This window comes from Scyliorhinus canicula, chromosome 2, assembly GCF_902713615.1.
Source record: "Scyliorhinus canicula chromosome 2, sScyCan1.1, whole genome shotgun sequence".
NCBI lineage: Eukaryota > Metazoa > Chordata > Chondrichthyes > Carcharhiniformes > Scyliorhinidae > Scyliorhinus > Scyliorhinus canicula.
The window spans coordinates 131,039,131-131,064,349 of record NC_052147.1 but is presented as its reverse complement, the minus strand read 5'-3'; the positions used below and the strand labels follow the sequence as shown (position 1 = coordinate 131,064,349).

Here is a 25,219-nt window from a genome sequence, read left to right as displayed (position 1 = left end):
TGCTCTCACCCCCTCCTCCCTGGTACTTAAAGCCAGGTTGAAGGCCAGGCAGTTCTGCCCCACACAAATGTCTTTCTTTTTAAAATGGGTTTGTCGTCACTGTTGTTGTCGCTAATGTAGCCACCTAAGATGGACACTGGGCTACAAAATGGAGAACTGCTAAGGCTGCAGGGAGAAAACAGTCTTAGCAAGGACAAGCAGTTTGCAGAAGGCTAATTAGCATTCTGCACGTACAGAAACCAGTTTATGGCCAGGTGCAGAATCTCAGCTAAAGGTGTAAATGGCAACAACGATTTACATAGTAATGAGGTGATCCAGATCTAGGCCCACACAATAGAAACATTTAGGTTTGAATGGATACTTTGAGTGGACGCCCAGACGAAACGGCACCATAAGTATCCATCACAAAGCACCATAGAGACCGCCCCACCCATCGAGAAGCGACCCTCAGATTGGGGGGTTTGGAAAATATCGATTGGGAGAAGACCCAACCGATATACAGCAGGTAGAGACCGCCCCGAAGAGGCACGGACTTTGGGGGGGACCTATAAAAGTAGACCCCGCACATGGTCCGGTCTGTTGGCTCCGGCTCTGCTGTTGTTGCTCCGGCTTGCTGTTGGTTCCTGTTTTGCTCCAGCTCCGCTTTGCTGCTACATCGCATCCTGACTCCAGTTCCATCACCAGCCGTTGAGCCACCAGCCATCGAACTGTAAGTTTCACCACAACGATCGCTACGTGAGCCAGACTTGCTAGACCCTGACGACCTTTAACACTTTGAGAGTTGCAGACCAGAACGGGACGAAGGCCTCGCTCCCTGACCTTGCCTGTTCCTATTTAGATAAGTATTTTAGTCATTTAGTTTAGAAGTAACTTAGTCTCTTTAGCGTATGCATGTGTATTTATTATATTTGTTATAATAAATATCAATCGTTTGAACTTACTAATCGGTGTACAGATTTATTACTTTGAACCTGACCTTGATATACTTGTGAGGTGTCTAAATACGGCACCTGGCGACTCCGAGCTGAATTACATACACAGAGCTGTAGTAGTGTTAAGCACACGGCCTTTAAACGGAGGCGTGTTAATACACTCCAATAAAACGCGTAATACACTCAAGTAAAACGTGCAACACTATCTTCCCAGCTCGTGTCTGTGCACAAACCTGTCCACCTCAGTCAGTGCGGTGAAGTAGAATTCCTTCCCCTGGAAGGTTACTCACAGTTTGGCCGGGTACAGCATCCCAAATTGCACCCAGCTCTTGTACAGGCTGTATTAAAGTTAGCGCGGCACTTGGCTAGGTCTGTTCCAATGTCTTGATAAACCCAGATTGAATGGCCTACTCGCTGGCAGGACCAAGTGTGCCTTGCCCAGTCCAGAATCTTCTCCCGATCCTGCTATTGGTGTCGCTATTACAGCTCTTGGCTGCTCCCCCGCTTTAGGTTTCGGCCGGAGTGACCTGTGGGCTCTGTCTATCTCCGGGAGTTTGGAGAAGCCCTCCCTTCCAACCAGGTTACTCAGCATCTGAACCACAAATTCTGTGGGGTTTCTGCCCTCGATGCCCTCTGGTAGGCCCACGATATGGAGATGCTGGTGGTGCAACTAGTTCTCCTGGTCCTCGACCTTCCCCTTCAGTGCCCCTTGCGTCGCCGCCAACCTTTCTACTTCTGTTTCCAGGGAGGCAATCCGGTCACTCTGATCAGTCGCTGATTTTTCTAGCTCCCTGATTGTTGCCTCCCGTGCTTCCAGTCGGTGCTCTGTTTTCTCCAGCACCACCTTGAAGGGGGCCAGGGCATCTGTGACCGCTGCCTTCACTGTCTCCATCATTTCCAGCTCGATGTTATCTCTGTGTTTCTGGAGCTCCTAAGTCGTGAGGTCCATCCACTTGCTTATCAGTGGATAGTCCGGTGTGGATTCTGGTGGCCCTGCACACATGGGTGTGGTCGACACCGACTCTGTCCTTGTGTTCGTCATCGTCCCATTCCTCCTCTCCAGGCTTTGGTTGACCCTGCCAGCCCTCGGGTGCTGGTGCTATGGCCAGTCATTTCTTGGTGGTTGCGGCTGTCGTGTGAGAGGTGTTTGGTGGGCTATTTTCGGGTCAGAAATTCCAATTTTCTGAGTTCCTGGAGGGGAGCCACCTTCCCTGTGTCTGTTTAGCACATTCCCCCTCACCAGAAGTCCAGCTCTGCTGTTTCTAAGCAACAAACAATTATCCAACAGCCTCCATCTCTCTCCTCTCTCTTTTTGGTTTGAGGAGGAGGGTGTAATGATATGTATATGTGTGCATAACTAAAGGGATAATAATAGATCTAGCTGTAACACTACCACTAGAGGGCACCACTAGATCCACCGAGAAGAATTAGCTCCCAGAGGATCTTGGTCTCTTTCAACCCAGGAGTGTTCAGTAAGCAGTAGTGTATGGCAGATAGCTCTCAGTATTGTTAGTATTTATAGTTGTGAATCAGCAGGGCAGCACGGCGGCACAGTGGTTAGCACTGCTGCCTCACGGCGCCGAGGTCTCAGGTTCAATCCCGGCCCTGGGTCACTGTCCGCGTGGGGTTTGCACATTCTCCGTGTCTGCCTGGGTTTCGCCCCCACAACCCAAAGATGTGCAGGATAGGTGGATTGGTCACACTAAATTGCCCCTTAATTGAAAAAGTGATTGAGTACACTATATATTTTTTTTTAAATAGTTGTGAATCAGTTAATACAATCATATTTAATTACTTGATTTCTAGAGATAGTTCCGTAGAGTGTCGAACTCAAATATAATCAATTGTTACTTTAATAAATTAGTTTGCTTAAGTTGAAGACTTGTGGTATCTACAGGATCACACCATCAGACCATCGGCATCAACAGCAACTAGTAACGATATATATTACGAGACCCAGTTATATGAGGGAAGGATGAAGATACTATAGCAATGTTATGTTTGGGGCTTTACTGTTCTTTGACATTGGGTTCTCCGTGATTCCCTTCTCAGCTGTGGTGAGCGAGCCGACATCTCCCAGAATCTTCCTCGTTCACTTCTCACTCCTGGCTTCTGTTGGATGCCCTTATTAGCCCCTTATTTTATATTGTCTCTCAATGTTTTCCGACCAAAATGCATCACTTCACACTACTTCACATTTATCTTCATCTGCCATCTATCTGCCCAGTGCACCAACCTGTCTATGTCCTTTTGAAGCTTCACACTGTCCTCTTCACAGTTTACAATACTTCTAAGTTTTGTGTCACCCGCAAACTTCAAAATTGTCTTCTGCACATCAAGATCTAGATCCTAAATATATATCAGGAAAAGCAAGGACCCCAAGGGCCAGCCCCCTGCCTTTTGCCCGTACCCTTGAACATTGTTATAGAACATATCACCAGCATTCTATACCATTGAAGAATGGATCATCAAAATGGATTCAAAATGTTACAGAGTGCATTATCACAAGGTTTCTTAGTGTTAGAAACATGGCACAGAAGAAGGCCATTTGGCCCAAGGAGTCCATGCCCAATGCATCATCACAAGGCTATAATAGTTACAGAATGCATCATCACTAGTATTTTGTACTGTCATAGCACTTAACATCACAAGGTATCTATACAGATACAGAGTAAAAGGCTTTCAACTAGTAACACAGGGGTAAGGATGTCCAGGAAATTAAATTAGCCTAAATATAAACAAAACAGCTCCTGGAGAAGGTGGAGGACCTAGAGAATAGGTCCCGTCAGCAGAACTTGAGAATCGTTGAACTTGAGAAGGAGCGGACGCTGGGGCGTACATCGCAGATATGTTTGAGAAGCTGTTGGGGGATGGGGCATTCTCCCGGCCCTTGGAGGTGGACAGGGCTCATAGAGCACTCGCGAGGAAGCCACGAACGGGAGCCCCCTCCGAGGGCAATGGTGGTGAGATTCCACAGGTACTTGGATAAGGAGCGCGTTCTACAGTGGGCCAAGCAGATATGGAGCTGTAAGTGGGACAACAGTATCCTGCGGGTCTACCAGGACCTGAGTGTAGAGGTGGCCAGGAGAAGAGCAGGCTTCAACCAGATTGGTTCCATCCTTTTTAAGAAAAAGGTGAAGTTTGGGCTGTTATACCCAGCCCGTCTCTGGGTCATGCATGAGGATCAGCACGTCTACTTCAGGTCGCCTGAGGACGCGTTGGACTTTGTGAAAAAGAAAGGGCTTGTGATGGATTGAGAACTTTTGAACTTAGCTGCAATGTTCATGTTTTTGGTTTCTTTTTCGTTTTGTTTCTCTTTTTGTAAAACGTGTGTGCATATGTTTGGTTTATCAAAGGGGTTGGGTTACAGAGTGTTGTTTTTGGGGGGAGGGGGGGTAAATGTTCTGCTGACGAGCGAGGGACTTGGGCTGAGGGGGAGAGAGGAGGTCGGGGGTGGGGGCTGCCTGGGGATGGACCGGTGGAGACGCGGATCACAGGCTGGAGGTGGGCCTAAAAAAGGGGGTGACTGATCGGCGGCGGGGGGGGGGGGGGGGGGGGGGCAATGAGCCCCCCCAACTCAGCTGATCACCTGGAATGTTCGAGGGTTAAATGGGCCGGTCAAAAGGGCCCGGTGTGTTCGTGCATCTTCGGGGATTGAAGGCGGACATGGTAATATTGCAGGAGACGCACCTTAGGGTAACAGGCCAAGTTAGACCGAGGAAAGGCTGGGTCATCCAGGTGTTTCACTCGGGACTACATTCAAATACTAGAGGGGTCGCGATCCTGATCAACAAGCGAGTGGTGTTTGAGGCGGATAGAATAGTTTCGGATGTGGGAGGTCGGTACATTATGGTCAGTGGGAAACTGGAGGTGATGCAGGTGGTATTAGTAAATGTGTACGTGCCAAATTGGGATCATGTGGAGTTTATACAGAGGATGGTGGGGAAGATACCGGACCTGGACTCACACAGGTTGGTCATGTGAGGGGACTTCAACACAGTTATTGACCCTGGCTTGGACCAGTCAAGCTCACAAACGGGCAGGGTGCCAGCAATGGCAAAGGAACTAAACGTGTCAATGGAGCAGATGGGGTGCTGGATCCATTGAGATTTGGGCAGCCGAGGGTGAAGGAGTTCTTCTGCCCACATGTGTGTAAAGTGTACTCCCGGATCGATTTCTGCATTTTGAGCAGGGCCTTACTGGCTGGGGTGGTGGACACGGGGTACTTGCCGATCACAATCTCAGACCATGCTCCGCACTGGGTTTACCTGCAGGTTAGTAAAGACAGTAACTAGCGCCCGTACTGGAGGTTAGATATGGGACTTTTGGCTGATGAAGGGGTGTGTGCGCGGCTGAGGAAATGTATTCAGAACAACTGCAGGTCAACGACACGGGGGAAATTTCAGCAGCGGTGGTGTGGAAAGCACTGAAGGCGGTGGTCAGAGGGGAGCTGATCTTGATACGGGCCTATAGGGAGACGGTGGACAAGGCAGAGACGGACTGACTGGTTAAAGAGATGCTACAGATCGATAGAAGGTATGCGGAGACCCCAGAGGCAGTTTAAGGGAACTTGTGGAGGCTGCAGGTGGAGTTCGGCTTGTTAGCCACAGGGATGTCGTGGAGCAGCTGAGAAAGGCGAGGGAGGTGATCTATGAATATGGAGAAAAGGCCAGCAGAATGCTTGCACAGCAGCTTAGAAAGAGGGAGGCAGCCAGGGAGATAGGGAAAGTAAGGACGGAGATGGGAACCTGGAGAGAGTGAGCCTTTAAAAGCTAGGTTTTGTGGACCTTATCAGATTGAAAGGAAATTAAGTGAGTGAATTATGTGGTAAAAACACCAGATAGAAGGAAGACTCACCGAGTGTGTCATGTGAATATGCTTAAAAGGTACTTTGAAAGGGAAGGAGAGAAAAAGGAGGTTTTAATGATTCTAACTCAAAGTGATGAACCAAATCCAGGATGACTGAATTTGACATACCTCAAATTAAACTGGATGAGGATGTTCTTAAGAATTGGGATAAATTGTTGAGTTACCTTCCAGAGGAAAAATGAACTGACCTGAAAGCGTTATTGATATCACATGGGCAAGTTTGTGGAGATGAATTGGGAAGTACTAAAATGGCTATACATGATGTAGATGTGGTAAATGCTGTTCCAATCAAACAACATCCACATAGACTTAACCCTTTAAAATTGGCACAGGTTAACAAAGAGATTGAGAGTATGCTTAAAAATTGCATAATTGAAGTGGATTGCAGCCAATGGAGCTCACCTATAGAGATGTTACCTAAACCGAACGGTACCCAACGGTTGTGTGTGGACAAAAGAAAGGTTCATGCAGTTACAAGAACGGACGCTTATCCTATCCCATGTTTGGAGGATTGCATTGAGAAAGTGGGACACTCAGCTTTTATGGGTCAGGTGAACTCCATGATACACTTTGGGGTTCTCTCAACCCTGGCCCATAACAATTCTGAATTCTCCCTCAGTGTACCCGAAGAGGCGCTGGAATGTGACGACTAAGGGATTTTCACTGTAACTTCATTGCAGTGTTGATGTAAGCCTACTTGTGCCAATAAAGATTATTATTATGGAAGGCGGTGGAAGCGAAGACACTGGATACTTTTAATGGCAGGGGTACATAGATTCTTGTTAGGCAGGGGGATCAAAGGTTATCAGGGATAGATGGGGAATGTGGAACTCAACACTCAGCCATGATCTTATTGAATGGTGGAGCAAGCTCAAAAGGCCAGATAGCCTACTTCCACTCCTACTTTGAGTGTTCATATATAAAGAAACATGTGGCCTCTTTATATTTTCCTATCAAAATGTGCTACCTTACACATGCTATTAGATAAATCACCACCACAGTGTTAAAAAGGCACCATTGCGAGGTGTATAGCACAAGTCAGGAATGCAATGGTATACTCTCCACTTGCCTGGATGAGAGCAGCTCCAAAAAAACTCAAGAAGTTCAGTACCGTTCAGGACAAATTACCCCATTTGATTGGCATCCCATCCACCACATACCTTAAACCTTCATTCCCACCAGCACCAATGCACAATGGCATCTATCAACCCTGCAACCACTACCAAGATTTTTTAGACAGCCTCTTCCAAATCCACGACCACTACCATCCAGAAGGACAAGAGCAGCAGATACCTGGGCACACCACCACTTGGAGGTTCACCTCCAAGTCACTCACCACCCTGACTTGGAAATATACCGCCGTTCCTTTCCTGTTGCTGGGGCAAAATCCTGAAAATCCCTCGCTAACAGCACAGTGGGTGTACACCTCAGGGACTGCAGCAATTCAAGAAGCCAACTCACCGCCACCTTCTGAAGGGCAGCTAGGGATGGGCAATAAATGCTGTCCTAGCCAGCAATGCCCACATCTCGTAAATTTTTTTTTTTTTAAACCAGAAGGGCAAGACAAGTAGGCTTATGGGAGCACCACCTCCCTCCAAGGTTCCCTCCAAGTCACACACTGTCCTGACCTGGAATTATACTGTCATTCCTTTACTGTCACTGGGTCATAATCCTGGAACTCCTTCCCTAACAGCACTGTGGGTGTACCCACACCACAGGGACTGCAGTGGTTCAACAAGGCAACTCACCATCACCTTCTCAAGGGCAATTCGGAATGGTGAATAAATGCTGGCCTAGCCAGTGACACTCACATTCCAAGAACAAATAAAGTAAATAAGAATAACAATGTTTTTTTGTGCATTATCACTTCAAGTTTCATATATTTAAAGAAAACTAAGGGTTCCAAATCACTACTGAACACCTCACCACAAGGTGTCCACAGGCTGCAAATCACAAAGTATCCATTCTGCAAGAGAACACATTGTCACAAGGGTTTCAGAGCATCACCACCAGAGGTGCTTAAGGTTAGAAAACATCGGAGTCCAGAAGTTCATATAATGTTTAAGCACCTGTGCAGGGTGGGGGTACTGTTGTAGAACACATTATCACCAGGCAGGCTGTGAAAAGCAGGAATGCTAAATATCACACCCATATAGACTTTTGAAAAACTCATTCATGGGATGTGGGTGTCACTGGTTAGGCCAGGACTTATTGCCCATCCCTAGTTGCCCTTCAGAAGGTGGTGGTGAGTTGCCTTCTTGAACCGCTGCAGTCCATGTGGTGTAGGTACACCCACTGTGCTGTTAGGAAGGGAATTCCAGGATTTTGACCCAGCAATGAAGGGACGGCGATATATTTCCAAGTCAGGATGGTGAGTGGCTTGGAGGGGAACATCAAGGTAATGGTGTTCCCAGGTATCTGATAACCTTCCCTTCTAGATGGTATGGTTACAGACTGGAATCAAAAATGGCAAAAATTTAAATGAACAGTGGGAGGACTTTGGAAAGGAGATGGTTTGGGGACATAGACGATCATTATCTTGAGGAGAAAGGAAGGACACCTAAAGCTACAACTTCCTGAATGACTAACGGTATTTTGCTCAAAATAACACCAAGCGAGGTGGCCTGTGATATAGTTTGATAATGTGGTAAAGAACCAAGCTGAATTCAGTAAATGCAGAGGGGAACTGAAAAAAGAAATGAAGAGCAAAGAGAAAGTGAGATAAGATTAACGGGTTACATAAAGAGTTATCTAAGAGAAGAAGGGGTAGCTGACCAAAACAGAAGTCTAATAGAAGAAGAGAGGTCCTAACTGAATACGTTGCATTTGACTTCATGAAGTAGATGGTTCTGCCAACGTTTAAACACAAGACGAGGGAGTAGATAAATTGAATAGGATAGAAATAGATAAAGAGAAAGCACTTACAAGATTGTGTGGTGATTGTCCCTTTAAGCACAGCACAGCAGGGTAAGGGTCACCTGGGCTGGGTGAACAATTAGGACTCAGAGAGGGAAATCACCCCAAGGGGAGGAGGCAAAACAGCAAAGTCATTATGGTGCATCTTAGGTTCTGATGAGATGTCACTGACCTGGAAATATTCAGCGTGATTCACATACTGGGCGTGATCCAGATCAGCATATTTAAATGAGCCACTAAGCTAATTTAAATACCCAGACGCCGCTTTGACCCAGCTCCCAGCAGTCATCAGTCCTACCTGCGAGACCTCATCCGGGTGCCATTTAACACTACTTTCCACAAACGTTGACCAGAAGTGATGGCACCTGGGGGGGGGGGGGGTTGTCTCGCAGGCCATTAGAAACCTCCAGGTAGTCAGGGACAGGGCGGAACCATGGCCTTGGCACTGCCAGTATGGTTCCTTGGCAGTGTAAGCCGGGCTCTGCCAGGCTGCCAGTGCCAAGGTGCCCAGTAGGCACTGCCATGGTCGGACCCAAGCAGAGTTTGCCATTTGAGCTGGGGTTCCAGGGGCCACAAGAAGGTTGAAGAGGGGGGTCCAGAAAACAGGGTGGGGGTAACTTAAAGGAGGGTGCAGAGATCAGGGCTGCAGTCCAAATTGTCCCCCAATGCCAAGGCGTTCTATATTTATGTGAGAAATAAGAGGATGATCAGAGTGAGAATAGGGCCAATCAGGGATAGTGGAGGGAACATGTGCCTCGAGTCTGAGGAGATGGGGGAGGCCCTAAATGAATACTTTGTTTCAGTATTACTAGAGAGAGGGACCTTGTTGCCCATGAGAACAGTATAAACCAGGTTAATAGACTCGAACAGGTTGATATTAAGAAGGAGGATGTTCTGGAAATTTTGAGAAGCATCGGGATAGATAAGTCCCCTGGACCAGTCGGGATATAACCAAGGTTACTACGGAAGCGAGGGAGGAGATTGCTGGGCCATTAGTGATGATCTTTGCAACCTCACTCTCCATTGGAGTAGTACCGGATGATTGGAGGGAGGCGAATGTTGTTCCCCTGTTCAAGAAAGGGAATAGGGAAATCCCTGGGAATTATAGACCCATCAGTCTTACATCTGTGGTGAGCAAAATATTGGAAAGAATTCTGAGAAATAGGATTTATGATTATTTAGAAAAACATAGTTTGATTAAAGATAGTCAGCATGGCTTTGTGAGGGGCAGGTCATACCTCACAAGCCTCATTGAATTCTTTGAGGATGTGATGAGACACATTGATGAAGGTCGGGCAGTGGATGTGGTGTATATGGATTTCAGTAAGGCATTCGATAAGGTTCCCATGGTAGGCTCATTCAAAAGTTAGGGGGCATGGGATACTGGGAAATTTGCTGTCTGGATACAGAATTGGCTGGCCAAAAGAAGACAGCGAGTGGTAGTGGACGGAAAGTATTCTGCCTGGAGGTTGGTGACCAGTGGTGCCCCACAAGGATCTGTTCTGGGACCTCTGCTCTTTGTGGTTTTTATAAATGACTTGGATAAGGAAGTGGAAGGGTGGGTTAGTAAGTTTGCCGATGACACGAAGATTGGGGGAGTTTTAGATAGTGTTGAGGGTTGTTGCAGGTTACAACAGGCCATTGACAGGATGCAGAGCTGGACTGAGAAGTGGCAGATGGAGTTCAACCTAGATAAATGTGAAGTGATTCATTTTGGAAAGTCAGTGGAATGGGGAGACATGAATCCATTGGAAGCTGGGAGTGACTGTGGTCTGTGTTCTTTAAAGTCTGTAATCCTGTGGAGAACAGGCTGGAACGTAGGTATATATATATATATAGGGAGGATTATCGGTCATGTTTAGACAGTAATCTTCCTGTGAGCTCTCTGCCCAAAGGCAGGTTCAACACACAGTCATGATTTTCATCACGGGTAGGGCAAGGAGGCAGTTCTCGAATCCACCGCAGCCGGAACGGGGATCGACCCCTGTGCTGTTGAACCAACGGGCTCCCCAAGTAGCCGTGGCAACACGTACATTCTACATGTATGTTATAACCTTGAGCCATGGGTAGTGATGGTAGAGGCTCGGATTTTCTTTCCATCACATGGTTGACCTGGAAAGATCCAGATGCATAGAGTTCAATGACGCTGTGACTTTTACAGCGACTGTCATCATTGCCTTCGCCCTGATGTGAGGTTCCAGGTAGAGTTATAGGAAATGGGATGGTTCACTGACCAGCCCTTTGTTGAAGGTGCTTCACTGCAGACAATGGTCCTTGGTCAGGTGTAGGTCGGAGAATTGTTTCTGAAGCACTGTAGGGTCTTCAATAAAGAGCCCTCCTACTCGTAGTCCTCACTCTTTGCAGACCCTCCACTCTCCGTGGCCCCATTTTTGGGAATGTTACAGGCCCAGAGGCAATGCAGCAACAACTCCTATACCTCAGGCAGAGCTGGGTTAACAAATCCTATTGCCTCCCTCTATTTATGCAGCATCTCTTCAACATTTTAACAGTCATGACCATTCAGTCTGCTGTCGACACCGGGAGTGCAGAGGATCTGACACTCCCTGTTATATACACAGAAAGAGGTTCCCTGATTGGACCACTAATCAGGGAACTCGTATACTAGGTCTTTAGGGACTTCTACAGGGAACTGTACCGGTCGGAGCCGCCGGTGGTGGGAGGGGGAATGGAGAGCTTTTTGGACAGGCTACGATTTCCAAGGGTGCATGAGGAGCAGGTGGAGGGACTGGGGGCGCCGATCGAGTTGGAGGAGCTGGTCAGTGGGATTGGCCACATGCAGTCGGGGAAGGCGCCGGGACCGGATGGGTTCCCAGTTGGATTTTATAAGAAATACACGGACCTGTTGGGCCCCCTGTTGGTTAGGACCTTTAATGAGGCATGGGAGGGGGGTGTTTTGCCCCCGGCGATGTCTCGGGCGCTGATTTCCCTGATCCTGAAGCGTGATAAGGACCCCTTGCAGTGTGGATCATATAGGCCAATTTCACTGCTGAATGTAGACGCCAAGTTGCTGGCGAAGATCTTGGCCACTAGAATAGAGGACTGTGTGCCGGGGGTGGTACATGAAGATCAGACGGGTTTTGTGAAGGGGAGGCAGCTGAACACTAACATGCGAAGGCTGCTAAATGTGATAATGATGCCGGCAGCAGGCGAGGCGGAGATTGTGGTGGCATTGGATGCGGAGAAGGCCTTTGACAGGGTTGAGTGGGGGTACTTGTGGGAGGTGTTGGAGAGGTTTGGGTTTGGGGTGGGGTTTATTAAATGGGTGAGGTTGCTGTACGAGGCCCCGATGGCGAGTGTAGCGACAAATGGGAGGAGGTCCGAGTTCTTCAGGCTCCACCGTGGGATGAGGCAGGGGTGCCCCCTGTCCCCCTTGCTTTTTGCGTTGGCAATTTAGCCTCTTGCCATGGCTCTCAGGGAGTCGGGGAGATGGAGGGGTTTGGTGCGAGGTGGGGAGGAGCACCGAGTGTCACTGTATGCGGACGACTTGCTGTTGTATGTAGCAGACCCGGTGGGGGGAATGCCGGAGGTGATGGAGATTCTTGCTGAGTTTGGGAGTTTCTCGGGCTATCAATTGAACCTGGGCAAGAGTGAACTGTTTGTTGTACACCCGGGAGATCAGGAGGAGGGGATTGGTCAATTTTACTAGGTTGGTGGAGCAGATGGAGGAGAAATTTAAAAGGTGGGACATGCTGCCGTTGTCGTTGGCGAGTAGAGTACAGTCCATGAAAATGACGGTGCTCCCGAGGTTTTTGTTTTTGTTTCAGTGCCTCCCCATTTTCGTTCCGAGGGCCTTTTTTAGGAGGGTGAATAGCAGCATTCTGGGATTTGTTTGGGCGCACGGGACTCCGAGGGTAAGGAGGGTCTTTTTGGAGTGGGGCAGGGATAGAGGGGGGCTGGCGCTGCCCAACCTCTCTGGGTACTATTGGGCGGCTAACGTCTCGATGGTACGTAAGTGGGTAATGGATGGGGAACGGGCAGCATGGAAACGGATGGAGATGGTGTCCTGTGGAGGCATGAGCCTGAAGGCACTGGTAACGGCGCCGCTGCCGCTCCCTCCAATGAGGTACACCACCAGCCTGGTGATGGCGGCCACCCTCAAAATTTGGGGGCAGTGGAGGCGACACAGGGAGGAAGTGGGGGTCTCGGTGGAGGCCCCGCTGCGGGGGAACCACCGGTTTGTCCCAGGGAACATGGATGGCGGGTTCCTGGGGTGGCACAGGGCGGGCATTAGGAAGTTGGGAGACCTGTTCATTGACGGGAGGTTTGCGAGCCTGGGTGAACTGGAGGAGAAGTTTGAGCTCCCCCCGGGGAATATGTTTAGGTACCTTCAGGTCAAGGCATTTCCTAGGCGACAGGTGGAGGGGTTCCCTTTGCTGCCCCCGCGGGGGGTAAGGGATAGGGTGCTTTCAGGGGTGTGGGTCGGGGATGGGAGGGTGTCTGACATCTACCACGTGATGCAGGAGGTGGGGGAGGCGTCGGTAGAGGAGCTGAAGGCTTAGTGGGAGGTGGAGCTGGGGGAGCAGATTGAGGAGGGGACATGGGCGGACGCCCTGGAGAGGGTGAACTCCTCCTCTTCATGTGCGAGGCTTAGTCTCATCCAGTTTAAGGTGCTGCACCGGGCCCACATGTCTGGGTCTAGGATGAGTAGGTTCTTTGGGGGCGAAGACAGGTGCGTCAGGCGCTCGGGGAGTCCAGCGAACCATGCCCATATGTTCTGGGCATGCCCGGCACTGGAGGAGTTCTGGAAGGAGGTGGCGAGGACGGTGTCGAGGGTGGTAGGATCCAGGGTCAAGCCAGGCTGGGGACTCGCGATTTTTGGTGTTGGGGTGGAGCCGGGAGTGCAGGAGGCGAAAGAGGCCGATGTTTTGGCGTTTGCGTCCCTAGTAGCCCGGTGGAGGATCTTGCTGCAGTGGAAGGATGCGAGACTTCCGAGCGTGGAGACCTGGATTAATGACATGGCGGGATTCATACAGCTGGAGAAGGTCAAATTCGCCCTGAGGGGGTGGGTACAAGGGTTCTTTAGGAGGTGGTAGCCTTTCCTCGACTTTCTGGCTCAACGATAAGGAATTAGGTCAGCAGCAGCAGCAACCCGGGGGGGGGGGGGGGGGGTTTAGGGGGATAGTGTTTAAGTTAATTTGCTTATTGTTAATTTATTTTGTTGTTTATTGGGTTGGGGGGGGGGGGGGGGGGTTTGTTATATGCAATGTTACAGGTGCCGGGGGTGTTTATTATCATTATTGCTATTATTGTTCTGTTGATATATATTTTTCAAAAAATTCCAATAAAAATTATTTTGTTTAAAAAGGGAACTCGTATTCTAATTGGCCAATCTCAAAGGCCTGGCCTAAGTTTATTACACCCCTCCCCCCCAAAGTCCGAAGAGCACCCATGGTCCTCGCGACTCATGGGTCTCCTGTTTCGTTTCTGCGCCGGGTCTGGCACCTCCACTTCGGCGGCCTCCAATGTTGGGGGGGGGGGGTATAACGGCTAGGAGCCTGTCTTTTCCAATGTGAGCGTCTATGGGGAGGTTCTCCCCTTTCCTCTGGCGGCAGGGGTACAGCTGCGGCATCATCCAAGTTGTCCATGTCCAAGACCGATGTCCTCACCAGTGGTGTTGGGGGGGGGGGGAGTGAATAGTTTGTCGGGGAGGACTCTCCATGGTCCTTGGTATGCAGGTCTGAATCAGCTCCAGAGGAGGAAACAAATCTGAGGCCCGCACCTGGTCCAGGTGTTTCTTTATTACATATTTTCCCATACGTATCTCATATGACACAGGTTCTGTCCTGACTGTTCTTGCTACCCATGTGGGGCTATTCCCATAATTTATGACCCATACATTTTCACCCGTGTTGAACTGCCTTCAGGGAATTCGGGAATAGTAGGCTCAGCCGGGTTCGGAGTCGTCTGCCCATGAGTAGCTCCGCCGGTGCTATTCCTGTTGTGGCGTGTGGGGTTGTTCTGTAGTCAAATAGCCAGCGCGACAGTTTGGTGTCCAATGATGCTGCTGACTGTTTCTTCAACCCGACTTTTAAGGTCCGGACGGCTCTCTCCGCCAAACCATTCGATGCCGGGTGGTATGGTGCCGTCCTTATCTGCCGAATGCCATTCGACTTCATAAATTTTGTGAAGTCCTGGCTGGTGAAAACCGATCCATTATCCGAAACTAACACCTCCGGGATACCAGGAGTTGCAAACAAAGTGCAGAGTTTTTCAATGGTAGTTGTTCATTTTGTAGATGTCCAGCCATTTGGAATGGACATCTACTATCAGGAAAAACATTGAACCCACAAACGGGCCTGCAAAATCGACATGCAGTTGCGACCATGGTCTAACCGGCCATTCCCATGGGTGCAGCGGGGCTGCACCTTCTGCCCTTTTTGCCATTCTTGGCACCGGCCTACCAATGCCGCTATGTCTGTGTCCAAGCTCGGCCACCAGACGTAGCTTCTGGCCAGCATCTTCATTTTTGAGACTCCAGGGTGCCCATGATGTAGTTCAGCCAGTATGGCTCAACGGCCTTGACTTGGAACTATTACTCGAGCCCCCCATAGCAGGATCCTGGGCGGGATTCTCCCTCGGGAGACTTAAGTCCCGATGCCGGAGTGAAAACCGGAGTGTTTCACTCTGGCGTCGGAGGCCCCTCATCGCCCCCTATTCTCCCACCCCTGGGTGGCTAGGAGCGGCGCTGTGTCATTTACGCGCGCTGGGCCTTCGCGCTGCATAAAAGCGGCGCCGCGTAAATCACCCGGCCGGCGCCGCGTAAATGATATCATCCGCGCATGCGCGGTTGCCGTCCTCCCTGCGGGCGCCCCGCAAGAAATGTCGGATTGATCTTGCGGGGTGGCGGAGGAAAGGAGGTCCTCCTTCGGAGAGGCCGGCCCGCCGATCGGTTGGCATCAATCGCGGGCCAGACCCCTTTTGAGCGCCCCACCGGTGCTGTATCCCCCCCTCCCCCCCACACTGGCTGCCCCCCCCCCCCCAGCGTTCCCGCGCTGTTCCCGCCTGCAGAGACCAGGTATGGACGGCGGCGGTGGGAACCCGTCGTATTGGGCAGGCCGTTCGGCCCATCCGGGCCGGAGAATCGCCGCTCGCCCATTACAGATTCTCCGAGTTTCTCTGAGGGGCCAGCCGTAAATATCGCCGCGCCAGTTTGGGGGGTTTGGGAGAATCGCGTGCGGGTGCCAGGGCAGCGTGGCAGGACTCGCCCAGCGCCCCAGCGATTCTCCCACCCGGCGTGGGGGGGAGAATTGCGCCCCCTGTCTTCCACGGTGATCTGCTCTCTTATGCTCCAGTAAGGGTGGAATTCCGCCTGGACCGGTCTTTCCATTTCCCCAGTTAGCACCATGTGTTTATATTTTTGATAAATTCGGGTCCTTTTAGGTCCATAAATGAATGTTTTGTGCGGCCACTGGAAGGTTGTCCAGGAAATGTAACGTCATTACCGTTTCCTCTATTTTGGGTACTAATGGCGGGGCGTCCGGTGATGGCAGTCTGCTTAGTGCATCGGCGTTTGCCACCCGGGTTCCTGGCCGATACTCCAGTTGATACGGGTACGCCGCCAGTAGTAGGGCCCAGCGTTGGATCCAGGTCGAAGTTATTGGTGGTATTGCTTTGTCTTCTTTCAACAAACCCAGCAATGGCTTGTGGTTTGTAATTATAGTGAATTTCTGCCCGTACAAGTACTGGTGAAATTTCTTCACCGCGAAGATCACAGCCACTCCTTCCTTTTCGATTTGGGCGTACTTTTGTTCTGCTGCTGCCAGCGTCCTGGAAGCAAACGCTATAGATCATTCCTGTCCGTTTTGCCCTCTGTGTGCCAAAACTGCATCAGCGACATATGGAGACGCATCGCACGTGAGCACCAACTCTTTCCTGGGTCGTAGTGTGCCAAGACGTTCTCTGAGGAAAGCTGTTCTTTTATCTCTTGAAAGCCCTGTCTTGGCGGGCGGACCACTCCCAGGCTTGCCCCTTTTTTAGTCATTGGTGTAGGGGGTCCAAGATGGAATCTCTGTTCTGTATGAACTTTCCATAATATGTCACCAGTCCTAAAAAAGACCTTAACTCCTGGATTGTGGTGGGGGCGGGGACATCTTTAATCACCCTCACCCGATCCGCCAAAGGGTGTCGCCCTGATTTGTCAACTTTATACCCCAGATAGGTTACTTGATTTGCTAGGAAAACACGTTTCTCCCTCTTTAGGAGCACGCCTGCTGCTGAAAACCTCCTGAGGACTTCCTCCAGGTTTTGCAGGTGTTCTGCCTTTGTTTTTACTGTAATGAGGACGTCGTCCAGGTAAATGGCGACTTGTGGTAGCCCTTGCAATATATTCTCCATTGTCCTCTGGAATATCGCACAAACTTACGATACTCCCAAGGGTGATCTTGTATATCGAAAAAGGCCCTTCAGGGTGTTTATTGTTGATAATTTTTGGGACTAATCGTCCAGCTTCAGCTGTAGATATGCGTGGCTCATATCCAGCTTTGAGAATAAGAGTCCTTCAGCCAGCTTTGCTTACAAATCCTCAATCCGGGGAATTGGGTATTTGTCCAATTGCAATTAATTGTTTGTTTGAAATCTTCACAAAGGCGGACCGAGCCGTCCGGCTTAAGGATAGGCACCACGGGTGCTGCCCATTCTGCAAACTGGACTGGTTTTATTATTCCCTCACGCTCCAATCGTTTTATTTCCATATCGACTTTCTGCCTCAATGCGAAGGGTACGGGTCACGCCTTGTAGAATTTTGGGACTGCCTCTGGATCTACATGCAATGTCACCTTTGCTTCCTTTATTGTTCCGAGCCTTGTCGGAAAACATCTGGGTATTTGCACAGGAGTTCGCTCAGGCGGCCATTTTCCACCTGGAAAATATTTACCCGATCCAGCTGGATCACTTTTAGCCAGTTCCGTCCCAATAAGCTTGGCCCCACACTTTTCACTACCATTGAAGGCAGCCTAACCATTTGCTCTCCATAAGCCACAGTTACATGCGTTGTGCCCAACACTCTCAATGGTTTCCCTGTGTATGTCCTCAATTTTGCCGAGGTCCTGGTTAGGAATAAGGGTTGGAGTCCAGTGCAAATTTTATTGAATACTGTTTCCCCCTATCACTGATACAGCTGCTCCAGTGTCGACTCCCATCAATGTGGGACGTCCATTCAACCTTATGGATAATTTAATGAGTTTTGATTTCACCATCGTTACACAATTTAGTTGTTCCTCGTCAGAGATAGGTGGGGCTTCTAGGGTATCCATTCTCCTGTACCCCGGCCGACATGACCTTCTCCAAGATGATGGTTTTGGGCTTCTATTCCTCCTTTCTGGCTCCGATCTCTGGCAACAACTACAATATTTTGCCGGGCGAAAGGCTGCAGGGGCTGCCGTCTGTCTGGACCTAATTTTCCCTTGCTTGGGAGCGATTCTGCGAGTGGGCCTGGTTATCTTAGTATCCGAGTCATTCCTGAGGGTAGCTGTGCAGTTGCCTATCCCCCAGCAGTAGTCCCTGAACTCAGTTTCACTGGTATGGGCGTCTATCTCCATTGGAGTACCCTGTAACTCAGAAGCTCCGCTTGCCGCCTTTTCTAAGGACAAAGCCAGCTGCAATGCTTGTCTGCAATCCAGCTCGGCCTTTGCTAACAGATGTTTCTGTATTGCTAAATTATTTATTCCACACACCAAACAATCTCGGAGCAGCTCATTTAGCGTCTGGCCAAATTTGCAAGCCTCTGCTAATCGCCTTAATCTTGTTAAAAAGTTAGTAACCAATCCCCAGTGTCTCGGAATGCTGAGAAAAACCGGTACCTTCGCAGGATCAGAGGTGGCTTAGGGTCATAGTACTCTTTTACTACATCTGTCAATTCCTGGTAAGTTTTTGTGTCCGGTACCACCAGAAAAGTGAGACTGCGCATTATGGCAAAGGCTGCTGGCCCACACTGAATGATCCGTTGCTTTTCATACGGAATTATATAGTTTACTCTAAATAAGTACTACATCCGCTCTACATATTGGGCCCAGTATTCCTCTGCAGGGTCAAAAGAGTCCAACTTTCATAATAAAGGCATTTTGCCTGTCAGTGGCTTACCCTCAATATGCAGCAGCTGCTGACCAGCAGGTTTCTTCGGACCATTTTGTTTTCCTCGTCGCCACTGTAATAAGTCCACGGAGGCAGAAGTCCTGTCACCAGAATTCCTTTTATTTACAAACCCAACACCTGAACAACCATGACCATTCAGTCTGCTGTCTACACCGGGAGTGCAGAGGATCTGGCACACCCTGTTATATACACAGAAAGCGGTTCCCTGATTGGGCCACTAATCAGGGAACTCGTATTCTAATTGGCCAATCTCAAAGGCCTGGCCTAAGTCATTACAGATCTGTATCTCTCTCTGCATAATGAACACTGATACAGTGAGACCTGTATCTCTCTCTGCATAATGAACAGATAGTGAGATCTGTATCTCTCTCTGCATAATGAACACTGATACAGTGAGACCTGTATCTCTCTCCGCAAAATGAACAGATAGTGAGATCTGTATCTCTCTCTGCATAATGAACACTGATACAGTGAGACCTGTATCTCTCTCCACAAAATGAACACTGATACAGTGAGACCTGTATCTCTCTCCGCAAAATGAATGCTGATACAGTGAGACCTGTATCTCTCTCTGTCTAATGAGCATTGAGACCTGTATTGCTGACTCTATCATGAACATTGGTACAGTGAGACCTGTATGTCTGACTGTATTATGAACTCTGATACAGTGAGACCTGTATCTCTCTCTGAATTATGAACACCGATACAGTGAGCCCAAAGAGAATATGCTGGAAAATCTCAAAAAGTCTGGCAACATCTGTATCTTTGACTGTATACTGAATATTCGTACAGTGAGACCTATACCTCTGTATAATAAACTCTGGTACAGTGAGACCTGTATCTCTGACTCTATAATGAACACTGGTACAGTGAGACCTGAATCTTTGACTGTATAATGAATGCTGGTACAGTGAGGCGTGTATCCCTAACTGTATAATGAACATGGGTATAGTGAGACCTGTATCTCTGACTCTACAATGGGCACTGGTACAGTGAGACATGTATCTCTGACTCTACAATGAACACTGGTACAGTGAGACATGTATCTCTGACTCTACAATGAACACTGGTACAGTGAGACCTGTATCTCTTGACTCTACAATGGGCACTGGTACAGTGAGACCTGAATCTCTGACTCTACAATGAACACTGGTACAGTGAGACCTGTATCTCTGACTCTACAATGGGCACTGGTACAGTGAGACCTGAATTTCTGACTCTACAATGGGCACTGGTACAGTGAGACATGTATCTCTGACTCTACAATGGGCACTGGTACAGTGACACTTGAGACTTGTATCTCTGACTCTATAATGAGCACTGGCACAGTGAGACCAAATCTCTCACTGAATGATGAATGTTGGTACAGTGAGACTGGTATCTCTGACTGTATAATGAACACTGGTACAGTGAGACTGGTATCGCTAGCTGTATATTGAACGCTGGTACAGGGAGACCTGTATCGCTGACTCTGTAATGAACATTGGTACAGTGAGACCTGTATGTCTGACTGTATTATGAACACTGATACAGTGCGACCTGTACCTCTCTATGCAAAATGAGCACTGATACAGTGAGACCTGTATCTCTCTCTGCAAAATGAGCACTGATACAATGAGACCTGTATCTCTCTCTGCAAAATGAGCACTGATACAGTGAGACCTGTATCTCTCTCTGCAAAATGAGCACTGATACAATGAGACCTGTATCTCTCTGCATAATGTACACTGATACGGTGAGACCTGTATCTCTGACTGCATAATGAACATTGGTAGAGTGAGACCTGTATCTCTGACTCTACAATGAACATTGGTACAGTGAGACCTATATGTCTGACTGTATTATGAACACTGATACAGTAAGACCTGTATCTCTCTCTGCATAATTAACACTGGTACAGTGAGACCTGTATCTTTGACTCTATAACGAACACTGGCACAGTGAGACCTGTATCTCTCTCTGCAAAATGAGCACTGATACAGTGAGACCTGTATCTCTCTCTGTATAATGAACACTGATACCATGAGACCTGTATCTCTCACTGCATAATGAACATTGATACAGTGAGACCTGTATCTCTCTCTGTATAATGAACACTGATACCGTGAGACCTGTATCTCTCTCTGCTTAATGAACACTGATACAGTGAGACCTGTATCTCTCTCTGTATAATGAACACTGATACCGTGAGACCTGTATCACTCTCTGCAAAATGAACACTGATTCCGTGAGACCTGTATCTCTGACTCTATAATGAAGACTGGTACAGTGAGACCTGTACCTCTGACTCTCATGAACATTGGTGCTGTGAGACCTGTATCACTGACTCTAGAATTAACACTGGTACAGTGATACCTGTATCTCTGACTCTATAATGGACATTGATACAGTGAGAGCTGTATGTCTGACTGTATTATAAACACTGATACAGTGAGACCTGTATCTCTCTCTGCATAATGAACACTGGTACAGTGCGACCCGTATATCTGACTGTATAATGAACATTGGTACAGTGATACCTGTATGTCCGACTGTATAATGAACATTGGTACAGTGATACCTGTATCTCTGTATAATGAATTCTGGTACATTGAGACTTGTATCTCTATCTGTATAATGAACACTAGTAAAGGGAGACCTGTATCTCTGACTGTATAATGAACATTGGTACAGTGAGACCTGTATGTCTGACTGTATTATGAACTCTGATACAGTGAGACCTGTATCTCTCTCTGCATAATGAAAACTGGTACAGTGAGACCTCTATCTCTCTCTGCACAATGAACACTAATACAGTGAGACATCTATCTCTCTCTGCATAATGAATTCTAGTACAGTGAGACCTGTATCTCTCTCTGCATTATAAACACTGATACAGTGAGACCTGTATCTCTCTCTGCATAATGAACACTGATACAGTGGGACCTGTATCTCTGACTCTATAACGAGCACTGGCACAGTGAGACCTGTATGTCTGACTGTATTATAAACACTGATACAGTGAGACCTGTATCTCTGACTCTATAATGAACTCTGGCACATTGAGACCTGTATCTCTGACTCTATAATGAACATTAGTTTAGTGAGACCTGTCTATATAATATTTCACCGGATACATTGTGGTTTGGTCTCACGCACAGGACTGCAAAGGGTGTTTTTGTTTTGTCTGTTTTTCATTGTTTGTCAAGTGCAGCAATCACAACATGTTACGGTAATCCTGAGAACTGATGAAATAAAAGCATAGACTGCATGGGCCACCGTACACACTCACAACGTTCCAAGTGTCGGAGAACAAAATGAAATATGTGCATTGAAAAACATATCTGGGCATATTGGAGCTGACAGCGCAGGACCAGGGTGTTAACACAGCACATCGCACTTGTATATACGAATTGCACAGCAACAGATACAGTTCTGCTGGTTACAACTGAGATGAAGGCTAGTATAGTGAAAGAGCAAATCGGTTCAAAGGGGGACATCTGAATTCACACCGCGAGTTCCCAGGCTGAGTGAGCTTTGCGTTTCAGAGAAGGCAGAGAAAGGGCCTTGGGACGGAATGTATCAACACTATGGCTAAAGACAAAACGAGCAAAGCAGGGCGCCAGTGTTGGTGCTGAGGTTTGGAGCCAGCTCTTTCTCATTCCTCCGATACACAGCTGCAAAATATGTGACCCTAGTGAAACTGGTCAAGTGAACAGTGCGGTGAGCCAGGCCACATCAGCATTCTTTGAATACCCAATCACACATACACGGGCATTAACACAAACACTTACGCGGGGTGGCACTCTTCATCGAGACACATCTACATTAGGAAGAGGAGGCGAATTTTGATCCTCAGCATTTCCTGATCGCATTTTTGCAGCAGAATAATCACTTTCCTTTTAACCTGGGACCCAGCACCGACTTATCTGCTGTCAGTGAAGTCCTGCCAATTAATTTATGACTGCCTTGTGTCTGAGGTGGCACTGCAAACTTCAAGCATGTGATCCAGCATTGTTACTGCCAAGAAGCTTATGCTGCCTACCCCCCCGTTCCACCGAAACCAACTGCCTTGGGACAAAGGTCAGTCTCCAACACCCTCCCACACGCAGGCAAATCATTAATGGAAAGTCTGCATTCATATTCTGCAGCTTCTCTCTCTCTTCCTCTTGAGCTTGAACATCCTGAATTAAGGTAGTTTACAAGGTGTAGGTTGCAGGCACCCAAGCCTACAGCATCCCCACAGCACGCAGCTCAGGAACAGCGGAGAAATGTAATCGAGTTCTCCCCTGCCTCGCTCTCCCACACACACACAGTTTGGATACGGACAGTGTGGGGGAAGGGGAAGGAAGCCTCACTTGACGCCCGCTGATGCAGCGGGGTAATCATTTAATGTGCAGTGTGAATCCTACATGGGAATGCGCACACGTGTATGTGTATGTGTATATACGTGTATGTGTGTCTCATAGAGCAAACACACTCACTCACGCATTTTCCCTCACACACAAACTTTTATCCACTTACCAACACACACTTACACATTCACTCGCTCTCACACACTCTCACTTTACACACACATTTTTACACATTCACACATCCACTCACTCTCAAACTTTTACATTCTCACACATTCACTCACTCTCACATGATAGCTCGATCTCACACATTTACAGATTCACACAAACTCACACTCACAAACTTACGTTCACACATCACACTCACATACACTTTTGCACTCACGCACTCACTCTCAGACATGCATTATCATACATTTACTCAATTTCACACGTGTGCACTCATACTCATGTTCGCTCAATCTCACACACTTGCACACTCAGGAAAAACTCACACTTCCGCACACACTTCTATACATCTCACACACATTTATTCTCACACATGCACTTTTGTACACACACATCCACTCACTCTCACACATACATATTCACACACTCTCAGATACACTTTTTGTTTAAAATTCCAATTAATGGGCAATTTAGCGTTCCCAATCCAGCTCCCTTGCACATCTTTGCGTTGGGGGTGAGACCCATGTAGATGCGGGGAGTATGTGTAAACTTCAAACAGACAGTGACCCGGGGCTGGGATCAAACCCTGGTCCTCAGCGCCGTGAGCAAGCAGTGCCCACCATTGGGCCACCATGCCACCCCACTCTCACATACACTTTCATACACACATTTTCACTCCCTATCACACACTTACACTCACACACTTTTACACACTCAGACTCACAATTTTACACTGTCACACATTCATTCACTCTTACACACACACTCTCACACTTAAACTCACACTCTCACATCTCTTACAAGAGAGGATCTAACCACCGCCCCTTGATATTTCATTGCTGAATCCCCCGCACATCCTGAAGGTTACCATTGATCAGAAGCTGAACTAGTCTAGCCATATTAATACTGTGGCTACCAGGGCAGGTCAAAGGCTAGGAATCCTACAGAAAGTAACTGACCTCCTGACCCCCCATAGCCTATCCACCATCTACAAGGCACAAGTCAGGAGTGTAATGGAATACTCTCCATCTACCTGTTGGAGTGCAGCTCCAACAACACTCAAAAAGCTCAACACCATCCAGGACAAGATGTGGAGATGCTGGCGTTGGACTGGGGTGAGCACAGTAAGAAGTCTTACAATACCACGTTAAAGTTCAACAGGTTTGTTTCAAACACTAGCTTTCGGAGCACTCCTCCCTCAGGAAGGAGCAGTGCTCCGAAAGCTTGTGTTTGAAACAAACCTATTGGACTTTAACCTGGTGTTGTAAGACTTCTTACTATCCAGGACAAAGCAGCCCACTTGATTGCTCTCCCTTCCACAAACATTCAAACCCTCCACCACCGATGATCAGTGGCAGCCATGTGTCCAATCTACAAGCAGGGCCGGCCCAAGGCACCGGCAACTCGGGCAGTCGCCCGGGGCGCCATGTGCTAGGGGGCGCCAGAGACTCGGGTCCCGCGCATGCGCAGTTGGGCCGGTGCCAACCAGCGCATGCGCGGTGGCCGCCCTCCCCCAGGGCGGCCCCTCCGCCCCCCTCCGTCCGCCCCCCCCCCCCCCCGTCCGCCCTCGGGCCCGCCCCTGCGCCTCGGGCCGGCCCGCCCCCCCTCGGGCAGGGCCCCCCCCCGCCTCGGGCTCGGCCCCCCCCCCCCCCCGGGCTCGGCCTCCCCCGCCTCGGGCTCGCCCCCCCGCCTCAGCCCCCCCCCCCGCCTCGGCCCCGCCCCCCCTCGGCCCCCCTCAGGCCCCCGGCCCCGGCCCCGGCCCCCCCCCCGGCCCCCGCCCCCCCCGGCCCCGCCCCCGCCCCCACCCCCCAAGGGCGCCGAAGTTCAGCTTGCCCGGGTCGCCAGCAACCCTAGGGCCGGCGCTGTCTACAAGATTCACTGCAGTAACTC

At 49.0% G+C, this 25,219-nt stretch overlaps 1 protein-coding gene across 1 annotated transcript in view; it reads right to left on the bottom strand.

Annotated features, from left to right (window-relative positions):
• Positions 1–22,725, bottom strand: part of LOC119958362 (mitogen-activated protein kinase kinase kinase 13-like) — a 181,259-nt gene extending 158,534 nt beyond the window's left edge. The window contains exon 1 of the mRNA XM_038786836.1: positions 22,601–22,725. The gene's annotated coding sequence lies outside the window, so the exon portion shown is untranslated. The remainder of the gene's footprint in view (positions 1–22,600) is intronic.
• Between the last annotated feature and the right edge of the window lie 2,494 nt (positions 22,726–25,219).